The 14,430-nt window shown below is 56.0% G+C and overlaps 1 long non-coding RNA gene across 4 annotated transcripts; it reads left to right on the plus strand.

Annotated features, from left to right (window-relative positions):
- The first annotated feature begins 576 nt into the window (after positions 1–576).
- Positions 577–13,972, plus strand: LOC119567746. 4 transcript variants are annotated; one of them, XR_006285731.1, is made up of 5 exons: positions 577–842; positions 2,616–5,593; positions 8,650–8,815; positions 9,310–9,585; positions 13,394–13,972. It is a non-coding gene; the product is annotated as an uncharacterized LOC119567746 (long non-coding RNA). The 4 variants fall into 4 exon arrangements; XR_006285733.1 differs by lacking the exons at positions 577–842; positions 13,394–13,972 and having other exon boundaries at positions 1,351–4,060; positions 4,608–4,885; positions 5,506–5,593; positions 9,310–9,814; XR_006285732.1 differs by lacking the exons at positions 577–842; positions 13,394–13,972 and having other exon boundaries at positions 1,357–4,885; positions 5,506–5,593; positions 9,310–9,811.
- Positions 13,973–14,430: the final 458 nt, after the last annotated feature.

Raw genomic sequence — 14,430 nt, forward strand, 5'->3', positions numbered from 1 at the left:
AATTGAAAACGATGAGGGGGAAATAGGGGACAATCCTGAATGGGCAAAGCACTAGTCCCTGACCCAGAGCAACAGGAGCTTTACTGTTGACATCCAGGTGTCTGAGGGGGAGCTGGAGTCTGTGCCCACATGGGGGAGCCAGCTGGGAGAGGGGTAGAGGGGATCCCTAGGAAGAACCCAGAGACAAAACACAGACAGCTTCATGACCCGAGTGAGGGGAGCAGAGCTGGTAGCTCCAGCCCAGGGCTGGTAGCCAGGGAATGTGGTGTGGAGACAAGAGACCAGCTCTGACCAACTGCTCCCTGTGCCAGCCTGTTACCTGCGCATCCCTGACTCCCCATCCCTGACACCCCTGGATTCTCTGAAACAACCCCATCTCTCTAGAAACCCCCCTTCTTCCCCCCTCCCCGGGATCTGCAGGTCTCTTTTCTGTGCCCCCAGTGACCCTGTGGCTTCTAGGCAGGACACCTACATAGGGCTGAGAGAAGCTGCCCGTGCCCAAGGGAGGTGGGGCCCCAGGGGGCAGGGTCTGGGGCAGGGGGGCCGCAGCACGGTGGGTTTATTGCTAGGACCCAGGAGCACCTAGGTGGGAGGATCGCTGGGGTCAGTCCAGCCAGCAGGAAGTGAATCGCAGCCTCTGCGGTGATTGTGCGTCCAAAATCCCCGAGCCCCGGCGGCTGGTGCTGGGAGCCCGGAGCCCGGGCTGCAGCCGGGAGAGGGGAACCTCCAGCCGGGCCCTGCCCGCTGCTCCCCGGGAGCCTCTCCCAGGGCAGAGCCCTCAGCCTGGCCAGGGCCCCTTCCCGGCCCGGCCCCTGCCCCGGGGGGCCCCGCTCGGAGGGAAGGTAAGAGAGACCCGCCCCCCCCCCGTCACCCCCGGGCTGCAGGGGGCGGGTTTGGCCCCGGGCTGCTCCCAGCGGAGCTGGCTGCGATTCCCTGCCCCGGGCCCGGGAAAGCTGCCGCAGCTCCCGGTGTGCGCGGGGCTGGACAGCCGGGCCGGGCTGGGGCTGGGACAGTGACACCTGGGTTCAGGGGGGGGGGGAGCCGAGAAGGGGCTGAAAATGGCGGGGGGTGCGGATAACGGGGGGGTAGAGCGGGGAACAGGGATGTGTGAGGCCGGGGGCAGGAGGGCGATGCGGGGGCAGGATGCGGCGGGGGCAGGGGCGGTGGTTGCACTGAAGGGGGGTTGGGGCGATGCAGGGTGATCGGGGGACAGAGCGGGGATTATGGGGCTGACGGGAGCGAGGCTGGCATGGAGGGAAGACGTGTTGGGGGGGGGCTCTGGGAGGGAAAGGGGGGGGATGTGGGGAGGGGAGTCTGTGTAAAGAGCTGCCCGGTGAAGGGAGAGCCCGGGGGCAGGGAGACGGCGGAGGGGTGGGGAGAGATACAAGGCAGCTCCCCTGCCCCGTGGGGTAAGGGAGGGTGAGGGGGCTGCCCTGCCCAGCGGCCAGTGGGGATTGTTCCCCTACAAATGGTCAGACCAGCAGTGGGGGATGGGCAGGGTGACCGTCCCTCTCGAACTGGGCAGGACAGTCCTGAAGTGCAGAGTTCAAGTCCTGGTCCTGGGCTGAAGGACTCCCGACACCATTTGTCCCGGATTCCCTGCGCCAGGGCTCTGCGCCTGCCCGAGGCTCCGGGGCAGCGCCAGCCTGTTCCCCATGGGTGGGATTGAGGTGGGACCCCCCTTGGCCTCGAGCCCTCGCCCCCTGCTCCTCCTCTTCCCTGCCCCCTGGCCAACCAGAAGCTAGATCCAGGCCATAATAAGAGCTGCCCCGTCTGCAGTGGGGAGTCCCAGACTCTCCGCCTGCCCTGGGGGGCCGGCAGATGGGCCGGGGGATGCTGTGGGCACTGGGGTTGCCAGCTTGCTAATTCCAGCCCCCCCCCCCCCTTCCGATGATGCATCCGATGAAGTGAGCTGTAGCTCACGAAAGCTTGTGCTCAAATATATTGGTTAGTCTCTAAGGTGCCACAAGTACTCCTTTTCTTCTTGCGAATACAGACTAACATGGCTGCTACTCTGAAATCTTTCTCCACACACTTTCTCAGGCCCGACGGGGGAGGTGCTGGCACAGGAGTCGCCACAGGGCCCCGAGATAGGCAGTCTTGTGTCAGGGCCGGCCTCAGGGAAAATGGCACCCTGGGTGAACTTGCATTTTGGTGCCTCTGACCCCCGTGGGCATGGAGCACCCTCACCCCAGTTGCCTCCCTAACCTCCCTTCACCCCAATCCCTGCACTGAGCCCCCTTTGTCCCTAACCCTGCCCCCTCCTGCACGCTAACCTCTACATTGTGCCCCCTTCACCCCAACTCCTACCCCCCTCCTTGCCCCTAAGCTCTGCATCCCCTTCCTGCACCCACATGGGGAAACTGACCTGGATGCAGGGATGGAGCAGCTGGCATTGCTGCTCGCTCCCCCACTGGACTGATGCTCCTTTGCCCCGCACCCCCCTAGGGGGCTGTGAGCAGGGGGAGCGAGGTCGGGGCTCCCTGCACGCACGTCACGTTCCCTGCCTGGGCTGTGTCAGGAGAGCAGGAGCTCCTGATGCTGATCTCATCGCACTCTCTTTAAGAAAGCACCCAGGGTCGGTCACGCACCTGAAGTGCTGCCCTTCCCTCCAGCAGCCCCATTCCCAGCACTCGGAGACGAAGATCTATACCTCAAACTCCTGGTGCTGGTGATGGGACGACAGACTGCGAGGTCGCTGCATGGCACATGCCGCAACTGGAGCCCAGCCACACGAGGAGAAGATGCCCGGCAGCGGAGGCAGAAGTGCGTGCCGTGACCCCTCAACAGCCGCCTGCTGAGTGCTTGCGAGTGGGGCTAGTTCGTCCCTTGCCCTGACCCAGCCGGCCACTGGGAGCTGCGTCTGCGGGCGGGAGCTGGGGGCAGCACGCAGAACCCCCTGGCCGCCCCTAAGCCTAGGAGCCAGACATACCAGGTGCTTCCCCTGAGCCGCATGTCGCGGAGGCTAGCAGGGAGCCAGCCAGCCCTGCTGCGCAGCACCAGTCTACGGCCCGGTTAGCGGTGCTGACTAGAGCCTCCAAGATCCCTTTTCAAGCGGGTGTTCCAGTCCAAAATCAGACATCTGGTCACCCTAATCGGCCCTCCAGCCCCCTGCCAAGGGCAGGTGGAGGGTCTGGGGCTCCCTGCAGTAGCCCAGGCTCCCTGTGCAGGTGTTATTACAGCTGGACTTCTGGCCTGGCCAGGAGACAGGGTCTCAGAGGAAAGAGGTGGAGCAGGGGGCGTAGCCTCAGGGAGAGGAGGGGCGGGGCTCCTGCATGTTTCCCACTTTTGCCTTTAGAAAAGCTGATCACCCAGAGATAGGGGGCGGGCAGAAGATTTACCTAGGAGGGCTGAGAATTTACCAGGCAAATGTCCACCCAGAATCGCCACACACACCCCGCTCCCAATTTCATGTTTGTGTTTAAAAACAATCTTCTTATTTGAGGGGTCTGTCTCCTGGGTTGACAGCACTGAACAGGGGCTGGTCTGATTTCTGCTCAGGATTCGGTGTCCAACCAGAGTCACTGCGAGCCACAAGGAGTGGAATTGGGGTTTGGTTCGGGTTCAGTGGCAGAAGGGGGAGGGGGTTGGGAGTGAGCCCTGTGGCTTGCTTCAGTGGGGAACTGAATTTGGGGCCTGGGGCCTGCCTCAGCTGGGGCAGTTGGAGGGAGGAGCTGCCCCAAGGGGTGGGGACAGGTGAGAGGAGGCCTGTCTAAGGGGAAGAAGAATTGAGCAGCCTTTTCCCTTGGGCTTGAAGAGTTAATGTTAACTTCTGGGACAGGGAGCCCCACTTCTCTCCCCCCTCCCTCCCTGCTCCTGTGGGCTGCCCCCTTCTCTTCTCCTACTGGGACAGGCCGTACCGGTAGCGATCACATGCCTGGGTGTTGTTTTGTTGTCTTGTTTTACCCTGAGTGAGATCAGAGTAGGTTTTATTTTATTTTGTCAAATATTGAGCTGAAAAACTGCTGAAACTTCATTTCAACAGGTAGCCATTTTTTTTCCAAGTTCAATTCAGATTCACTGAGGAAGAGGGGAAATACTGGTTTGAGTCTGGTTCCAGGTCAGTTGAGCATATCGGTTCAACCTGGTTCTGTTCTGTTCTGGTGTGAGTCCAGGTGGGCCAATGAAATCCGCAGCTGCTGAATTGTCTCAGAAGGAGGGTTGGGGGACTGGTTACTGCTAAGGCAGAGAAGGCTGGTGTCTATTTCTGTCTGCTCATGATTAAGGCTGCGAGTTTGTCACGGAGGTCATGGAAGCTAGAAGCTTAGGGAGGGAAGATGTCGCTGCTTCTGAGAAGCCAGGTAGGAAGCCTGCGAGCCCTGTCAACCCCGCCCTCCAGCACCAGCGGGGATCCTGGGCTGCTCCCACCCGAGCACCCACAGCGCCCCCTAGACCATCCCCCTGAGCACCCGCGGAGCCCCCCACCGCCACTAACTCCCAGCACCCGTGGTGCCCCCCGGGCCACTCCCGCCCACAAGCACCTGCGGCACTCCCAAGAGTTAGTGAGCAGTACAGTACAAGTCATGGACAGGTCACGAGCCATGAAGTTTTGTTTACAGCATGTGACCTGTCCCTGAGTTTTACTAAAAATATCCATGACTCTGCAGTGTGATCTGGGGCCCAGACTGAGCAGCAGCTGCTTCCCCAGCGGGGTCTGTGCCAAGGAGAGACCTTCATTAACCCCCCTCTGTGTCCAAGACGGGGTACGGGACGGACTGACAACTTTCTCCGGTGGCTGGAACCAGCTCCTAGGGTAGCCCCGGGCTCTGCTGGCACCAGCCCCTGAGCCAGAACATGCAGGTGACTGGGAGAGACCCCGGGGGAAAGGGCTGGGGCCGGGCAGGAAGGTGACTCTGCACAACAGGCCCCTTTCAGGGACCTGCTGGTGAGTTTGTACCAGATGGGGAGGGGGCTCCCCCATGCCTGCGGATTCCAGAGCTGCTGCCCTCAGTGACACAGCCAGGCTCACACTGGAAAGTGAACGCGCATGGGAACGGGACAGTCCCCAGTTCTCCCAGGCAGAGGGAAGGGGACAGGAAGGGGAATGAAAGCGAAAGCGGCAGCAGGAGCAAGAAGTGGAGAGGGAGGTTCCCAGACCCGCCCGGATCCATTCCCTGCATCCCCCTGGGCAGCCTGACTCTCCTGGGAACAAGGGGAGGAACTGACAGAGGAAAATCCAGATCCTGCCCCGGCCGAATCCCCGCGCTGCTGGGGGGACGCGCTGCCCTCGGGGCCGATATCAGGGGAAATCCCCCAAAGTGGCTCATTTTATTCTGATCTTCTCTAGCATTTGTCTCAGAGACTATGTCCCGGGGGTGGGGGTGGGGCGTTAAGTTGCTGGTGGGAGGGGCCGGGTCTGTGTTGTAATAAAGTGACTGAGGGTTTTCCTAGTGTAGCAGAGCCCAGAGTGTCTGTCTGCAGGGAGGGAGCCTGGGGGGAATCGGGGTGTGAAATGGACTCAAGCCCCTTCTGAAACCTCCCCCGTCGCCCCTCTCGCCCTGACAGGCTGAGGAATCACGTCCACGTTTTGCTCCAGATCCTCCCGTCTTCCAGGGGACAGGGAAGGGAAATGGCTGTGAAGGAGCCAGCTCAGGTAGGGGATTTTCAGGGAGCTGCAGGGGGGATTTGCTGCAGAGGGGGAGGGGAGGAAACACACAGGGGGAGGCAGGGAGGGGACAACGTTTGACAAACCTGCTGGGGCACGTTCAACTTGGAGCCTGATTTTCTGAACAGGCCCATTGGCGGGTGGGGGGAGGGGGGAACATTCCCCCCATTTCTGAAATGGGAAACATCCCCCTGGGCAGAGCTGGGAAAAGTGACCAGACTCCCAGTGCTGGAGCCTGACCCCACTGGCCAGAGGCTGCTGTGAAATACGAAGGGAAGCTGTCGGGATTCCTGTCCCTGTCCCCGGCTCAGAGCTCTGCTTCCCGTATCAGCCTGTGGCTGGCAGGCGGGTGGGAAATGAGAAGACCCTGCCCTGCTCCGTGTGCTGTGGGGGACAAGGAGCTCTCACCTTCTCCCATCCCCTGAAGCCTCCTGGCTGCTCTAAATGGGGGTGGGATTCTGCTCCTCTGGGCCTCCTCCCCCATCACTAGTGGATTTGCGGCTGGGGCAGCAGGTGCTGAATGCGGGAACTGATGTTCCAGATGCCGGTGACCTTCGAGGAGGTGGCTGTGTATTTCACCCAGGGGCAGGGGGCTCTGCTGGACCGCGGTCAGAGAGCCCTCTACTGGGACGTCATGCAGGAGAACTATGTGATGGTGACCTCGCTGGGTAAGGGATTCCTGTGGCCTCACTAATGGAAGCCGTGGGATCTCCATGTCTGAATCTGGTCAGGTTCTTCCCTGGTCAGTTAGATTGGAGGAGGAGGGTCGCATAGTCCACAGCTCCAGTGTGCATCAGTGCCGACTCCGTGGGTGCTCCCCTGCCCTACCTTTTCTTCTTCCCCCCGAGCACATGCGTCCACACTCCTGCGCCTGTCTCCCAGCATTTCCCACTCGGCCGCTGCCAAACAGCTATTTGCATGCTCAGGGAGGGGGAGAGGAGTAGGAACGTGGCACACTCCGGGGAAGAGGCAGGGCTGGGGCAGGGATTTGGGGAAGGAATTAGAATATGGGCAGGAAGGGGGAGGAGTTGGGGTGGGGACTTTGGGAAAGGGGTTGAAATGGGGGTGAGGAAGGGGTGGGAAGAGATGGGGAAGGGGCAGGGCCTCATGAATGGGTGGAGTGGGGGCAGGGCTGGGGACAGAGGGGGGATCAAGCACCCATGAAAAAGAGGGGAAGTCGGCGCCTATGCCAGTGTGAGAGAGACTTGCATCTCCATACCCCATTCAAGGGAACACTGGAGTCAGAAATGGACAGGCTAACTCATCCCCATCTCTCCAGCTGTCAAGGGGTCAGAAGCAGGGTATTGCCCTGTCTGTATTATTTCTCCTTCACACACCATTCACCTTGCTCCATCTGTGGGGAGGGCTCTAGGTTCTGCAGGCTTGGAAATAGGCACTAAACTGGGAGGAGAGGTAGATACGCTGGAGGGTAGGGATAGGATACAGAGGGCCCTAGACAAATTAGAGGATTGGGCCAAAAGAAATCTGATGAGGTTCAACAAGGACAAGTGCAGAGTCCTGCACTTAGGACGGAAGAACCCCATGTACCACTACAGACTAGGGACCGAATGGCTAGGCAGCAGTTCTGCAGAAAAGGACCTAGGGGTTACAGTGGATGAGAAGCTGGATATGAGTCAACAGTGTGCCCTTGTTGCCATGAAGGCCAATTGCATTTTGGGCTGTATACGTAGGGGCATTGCCAGCAGATCGAGGGACGTGATCGTTCCCCTCTATTCGACATTGGTGAGGCCTCATCTGGAGTACTGTGTCCAGTTTTGGGCCCCACACTACAAGAAGGACGTGGAAAAATTGGAAAACGTCCAGCAGAGGGCAACAAAAATGATTAGGGGACTGGAAAGCATGACTTATGAGGAGAGGCTGAGGGAACTGGGATTGTTTAGTCTACGGAAGAGAAGAATGAGGGGGGATTTGATACCTGAAAGGGGGTTCCAAAGAGGATGGATCTAGACTGTTCTCAGTGGTAGCTGATGACAGAACAAGGAGTAATGGATTTGTATTTTATTCTTTTGAAATTGTGAAGAGCAGCAACGACTTAGCTCAGACTGAAGCATCTCATCTAATTTACTAGATCATAGTGTCTCCCCTTTGTGTACGACGAGACAGTTTAATGCACTGTGATGAACAGGAGATGCTCTTGTTTTCGAACAAATATTTTTGCAAAGAATTTTCATCCTACTTGCTATGATTTCAGGAAACAAAGTGGTTTCATCTGAATGGATTTTCAGACAGAAAACGGTTTCCATGAAAATGTTCATACCTGATTTCCTGGGCTTTATCCCTGCCTCCGGGTGGGGGGATTGTTGTCTGTTAGTTAGAACAGGAGTCAGGAGTGTTGTCTTCTCTTTCTGGCTCTTTCACCGCTTTGCTGTGTGACACCTTGGGTAGGTCCAATGGGAATAGGGTCAATTCTCTAACTCCAGGCAGCAGGGAGCCTGGGTGCGATAAGGGATGTTAAGGCCGTCTGCGAAGGAGAAAGGGATGTTTCCAGGTGTTGAATGTCAAGAATTCTAAACTTTGCTAAAATGGCTAGTCTCGAGAAACAAGAACTAGTTGGGGCCAAACTTTAACCATTGTCTTTTTTAAAGCCCATTCAGGGATGTGAGTCCCAGAGAGCCATAGAAAGGGGGAGCAACTTGCCCAAAGTCCCACAGATCAATAGGCAGCAATGGAAGCAGGAGTGACACTCCCTCTCAAAGGCAGGGGGACCAGACATTAGTGCCTGGTTGCAATTGCCAGCTGCGGGAGGGAGTGTGCGGCAGTGGTTAGTGAAGGGGGCCATCCATGGCTCTGACACTCGGTGTGACCCTGAGCTGGTAGCTGAGGCCCGTTTGTCATCAGTAGGGTTGGGGTCCCATCGCTACAGCCCAGTGGGTTTGGGAGGCTCCAGGAAGGTGTGTAAAGTGCTGGGATGTCAGGATCCTGGAGGCGCTGTCACCTCCGCCCTAGGGCAGTGTTCTGCACCCCCCTGCTGCTGGCTGAGTTTCTCCGTCCCTTGGCAATCAGACAGACTCTTGTTTTCACAGCTAGTCAATCGCCCGAGTGTCATCACCCTGCCTGCTGGCTGGGCAGGGTAACTCCTGAGGTCACCACCCTCTCCAGCCTGCCTTGGGCTTGGAGAGTGAGGAGGAGGGTGAGGGACGTCTGCTGACCCTGAACATCCGCCATCCATCATCCCATCACCGAGAGCAAGTGAGTGGCATTCGGGTTCCTCGGTGTCTTCCCCTGTCTGTCTGGGGAGAGGCAGAAACAGGGGGAGAGAATATCTCCAAAGGGGGATTTCCTTTGCAAACAGCCCCCAAGAGCTCCTCACTCTCCGACCGGGCAGGGGCTTCTCCAGAGCCATCTCCAGTGTTTTTGGAAAGGTTCCAGCAATGGGGCTCCCAGCTCTTCCCTTGTGGGACACTGTTCCCCAGGCTGAGAGTCTCTGAGCTGGGCCAGACCCTGTGAGCTGCTGAGCCTGGAAATCTATGGGGAACGAGGAGGGCCCTGCTCATGGTTCTGCTCTGAACCCTCCTGCTTCTCAGCGTCCTCTGGAACTGGTCGCTCACTCAGCACCGGTCAGAGATGGCAAAGCGCCGGTGTCACTGCTCCAGCCGAGCACCCCACTGACCCCACCCCACCCTATGGACACGTTTCCCAGATCTCAACGCCCGGTCTGAGCTCTCTCCCTCCCCCGCCTCCAGGGTTTCACACCGAGCAGGTTCACGTGGGTTGCGCTCTGAACGGCCAGGCCCTCGTGGACCCGAGGTTCCAGTACGCCTACGATGGGAGGGACTTCATCAGCTTTGATGATCAGACGGGGACGTGGGTCGCGGCCGAACAGGCGGCCTTCCCTCAGAAGCAGAGCTGGGAGATGGGCAAGACGCGGGCTCAGTACGTCCGGTGGTACCTGAAACAAGAGTGTCTGGACACCCTGCAGAGCCTGGTGCAGCAGGGGAGTGGGGTCCTGCGGCAGCAGGGTGAGTGAGCCTGCAAGGAGCTAGCAGGGGGTGCGGGAGGGGCACAGTCACACCAATGGGACTTAGGTACAGAGGTGCCGACTTCCCAATGCTCCAGGGGATGCTCGACCCCCACTCTGACCCAGGCCCTCCCCCCACTCCACCCCTTCCTGCCTCACCTCTTCCCACACCCACTCCGCCCCCCACTCCAACCCCTCTGCCTCTCCCCACCCTGTTCCACCCCTTCCCCCTCGTGCGCCGCCCCCTCGCTCCTCCCCCTCCCCCTGTGAGCCTCCTGCATAACACAGAACAGCTGATCGTGGCGGGCAGACGGCGTTGCAGGGGAGGGGGAGGCGCTGATCGGGAGGGGGCTGAGCCCCGGAGCACCCACGGAGCCGACGCCTATGCTTGGGTATCTCCGGAAAGGGTGGTGTGGCTGGGCAGATGGACTGTGATGAAGCGCGCCTGCGTTCTATTCCAGCTCTGTCCCTGCAGAGTGACCTTGGGCCAGTCACAACCCCTCTCTGTGCCTCAGTTTCCTCATCTGTACAATGGGGATAATGAAGCTGACCGTTTTTTGTAAAGTGCATGGAGATCGAGCAATGGCGAGCTTGCCGAGAGCTGCCGGTTGTTCTCAATTGTTACCAGTGCAGACAGATTATTAGCTGGTGCTAGCAGTTCTGGCTGCCTGGGCACCTCCATTCTGCAAGCCCTTTCCTGTTGGCTTCCAGCTCCCTCCAACGTCTCCTTTTTGGGCTGAAACGTTTCAGCCCTGCGTTGTGAGTTGATTAATTTTGGCAAGTTTGAGCCGGAAAAGGCCCAGCCCTCTATGCATGTGAAGGCAGCAGACTGGGAATGGGGCCGGGGGATGCATTTTGTCATTCGACAAAGAAAAACCACTTGCCTTGAGCTTCTTTTGCCCAGTGCTAGCACCTCCTCAGTCGAGCGCAGAGGCGTGGAAAGGGCCAGGGACTCGGGGCAGTGTGGCAGCGGGATTGAAGTGCCTGAGGATGCAGAGAGGGGCCTGCTGGGATTTCCAAAGGGAGGCGCCTGACTCCCTGTGAAATCACCGGGGTTAGGCACCGAGGGGGGTTGGAAATCCGACTGGCCCTTAGCCCCCTAAATTGCACACGCGTGTTTGGAGGACCCAGTGAAAACCTGCCTGGATGTTCCTTCTGTCTCAGCGCTGCTGCTGCTGGTGCTGCTCTGCCTCCAGCCCAGCTCAGGCTGCTACTCTCCCCTTAGCTCTGCCCTTCTCTGGTAGGCAGCTCCAGCTCACACAGAGGACGGACTCCTGACTCCCTCATTGGCCAGCCTGTGCTGTCAATGAGGCTAACTTAGAGTGTTAGCCTCTCCCCATTGGCCCTGGGGACGAGTCTCAGGGTCTTCATTTCTCATTGGCCTTCCTCCTGTCTTTTGGTACTGGGAGAGGGCCAACCATGTTGGATCATATTAAAGAAGTTCTGTATTAAAATCACAAATGAGTTTGATTCCCCATAGTTTAAATTCCAGGGTATTACTAATTAAGAGGTCTCTTGGTTTTTGGTACTGTTTCTCTCCCTCTGTGTGTGAAACTTGCAAGCTGCTAATTGTGTTAGTACATTCTATGACAGAGTCTGTTCTCAAAGCAATTCACAGAGACTCAAAGCAATACTCTAACAATAGAAACAGCACCCAGAGACTCCCCGCCCTTTTGTTGTATTAACAATTGTGATTAAAATAGAGATAGAGGATGTATGTGGATGGATGCTTGGTGTGGATAATAACTGAATGATCAGGGAGGTGCCAGCCTAAGAATCCAGTGTCCATCGGCTGAAGAAGGCGTCAAGTGGAAATAACTGGAGGACCCCCGGAGGGCAGACTGGAATCCACCCAACAGCCTCAAGAATGGGAGAACCAAAGAACAAGATAACATCTTGGAGCCGTCAGGAATGTGCTATCTGCTGATTGATTCAGCAACAGCATGATGAAGCAATTCCCATAGACTGGCATAGGAAGAAATTCCTATAAAAACAGACTCTAAAAAGTGAGAACTTTGGGGTCTGATTCTGCAAAGCAACTTCCAGGAGCATCAGATGAGCATCTGACAAGGCCCTGCTCCCTCCTCATGTCCAGGCCACCTGGCCAGCGGCTTGGCATGAGCAACTCTAAGGCTGGTAACTATGATAACAACCTCGCAGAACCTGTGTGTGTGTGTGAATGTGTGAATAAATATGAGATTGAATGGAATGTTAAAGCTATAACTAACTGCTTACTATGATTTTTTTTGTATTCACAATAAATGTGGTATTTTGCCTTTTTCCCTTTAATAGATCCTGCTGGTTTTTAATTTATTGGTACAACAACCAAAGCCCCTCCCAACACCCCACTAAGTTTCAGTAAGGGGCCAACAGTCCCCTTACCCATAGACACATCAAAATCGTGGTGATTTATTGATTTTTATCTAGTAGGTCTGCTGCTGTGAAAAGTAATAATATTTTTCACAGCCTTTCAGCCAGTGAGTTGGGTTGCCAACTTGGTAATTTTTAAGAACTAGGTAGTCCAGCAGGAGTGCCAGAATCTCCCCTGCCCTGCCTTTTCCCCCAAAGTCCCACGCCTGCCCCGCCTCTTCCCCTGAGGCCCCACCCCTGCCTTGCCTCTTCCCCCGAGGCTCTGCTCCCGTCCACGCCCTGTCAAGGGGGACTTGCCTATGGAGCTGGGGCTGGGAGCTGCTGCCACCCAATGCAGGTAGGAGGCAGCCCCGGCTGAGTAGGGGCTGGTGAGGGTGATGACCCAGTGCCTCCCTGCCCGCAGTAACTAGACTTTGGGTGTCCAGTCAGTAGATCTGACCAGACTCTGTCAGGTCTGGCATACGTGAGCTCCAAACTGTCCTACAGATGAACTGAACATTTCATTTTCCCCCCTTCTTCCTATTGGTGGACGGCCAGATAATAGTTTTAACACCGACAGTCAGTCCTTTGTCGTCTCTGAGGAGCTAGTCTGTGGGGGTTCCCCAGAACTATGACATATTTCAGTAACAAATAGGGTTACCATATATCCAGATTTTCCCGGACAGAGCCTCACTTTTGAGCCTGCCGAGTGGGGTTTTCCTATCACAGCAAATATCCAGGGGTTTTGCAGAGCAGAGGGGCTGCAGCTCAGAAACAGCCCTGATTGGTCAGCTTTCCAATTGGTCCATTCCCCTGCCCCCACAGCTGATTGGTCCATTCCCTTGCATCTGCAGCTGATTGCTGCCAGCTCCCTGCCCACCCAGACCCTGGCACCCCCGCACCTAGGTGCTGACTGACGGCTGCTGCTGCATTCTGGGCTTGTGCCAGTGCCCTGCCACTATGACAGCAACTGGCACTGCCCTCACTGTGACATTGCACCCCATAATGCTTTACGGACATGTGCTTATGAATGTATATGTGACATAACTGGACTATGTTTCATGCTATGCATGCCATGTAACATACCCCTGTAAAGGTTATGATCTGCTGAATATATTCATCCTATTTGTATGCATGTATCATTTTTGTATTTGAAGCGATGAATCTTGGTGGTGTATTTGTTTGATTTTAAGTAGCCTTAGTAAGGCATTTGGTCAGCTTCTTAAGAAAGGAATTTGTAAGGTAAGTGCCCACTCAAGAAACACTTAACAGACAATAAAAAGAAAAGGAGGACTTGTGGCACCTTAGAGACTAACAAATTTATTTGAGCATAAGCTTTCGTGAGCTCCAGCTCACTTCATCGGATGTTGCATCCGATGAAGTGAGCTGTAGCTCATGCTCTAATAAATTTGTTAGTCTCTAAGGCGCCACAAGTCCTCCTTTTCTTTTTACGGATACAGACTAACACGCCTGCTACTCTGAAACTTAACAGACAATGGAACCTTGGAAGACTCCAATCCACATAAGAAGTCTACCTGGGGACTTTCAAGGTAGCATGTGAGCAATGGCTGCCACCTGTAAAGTTCTGAATCATGCATGGACATGTGACTTGCCCATGTGACTCCAAAACTCCAGCTTGCCGCTGGCTTCTGTGTAGGAGAGAGGAGGGGGGGCTCCACCCACAAGAGAAAGTCTATTTAAGCCCCTGGGAGACCCCCTCCATTTTGTCTTCAGCTGGCTCAAGAGATCACCTCGCCACCCCCAAAAGATACATGAAAGAAACTGGAACAAAGGACAGTAACTACAGGGGGTGTGAGTGATTGCTGGACCCAGACTAGAAGGAGGCTAGTCTGTAAAAGAAACTTGTTGGAACATCTCTGACGGTCAGATTTCATCTGTAATCACTTTCTTACTGTATTAGGCTTAGACTTGCCTGTTTTATTTTATTTTGTTTGGTAATTTACTTTGTTCTGTCTGTTATTACTTAGATCCACTTAAATCCTACTTTTTGTATTTAATAAAATCACTTTTTACTTATTAATTAACCTAGAGCATGTATTAATACCGGGGGGGGGGGGGGAACGACATCTGTGCAGATCTCTAACAGTGTTATAGAGGGCAAACAATTTATGAGTTTACCCTTTATAAGCTTTATACAAGGTAACGTGGATTTATTTGGGGTTTGGACCCTATTGGGAGCTGGGTACCTGAGCGTTGGAGACAGGAACACTTCTTAAGCTCTTTTCAGTTAAGCCTGCAGCTTTTGAGGGATGTGGTTCAGACCTGGGGCTGTGTTTGTAGCAGGCAGGCGTGTCTGGCACAACCAGGCAGGGTTCTGAAGTCCCAAGCTGCCAGGGAAAATGGGCTTCAAGGTAGTCTTGGCATATCAGTTGGCAGTTCCAAAGGGGTTTTCTGTGATCCAACCCATCACACTCACCTCATGAGTGCACCCCCTGCAATACCCCCTAATTTTACCCCCAGATTCCCCACCACAGCT

Source organism: Chelonia mydas, chromosome 14 (assembly GCF_015237465.2).
Source record: "Chelonia mydas isolate rCheMyd1 chromosome 14, rCheMyd1.pri.v2, whole genome shotgun sequence".
In the NCBI taxonomy this organism is placed as follows: domain Eukaryota; kingdom Metazoa; phylum Chordata; order Testudines; family Cheloniidae; genus Chelonia; species Chelonia mydas.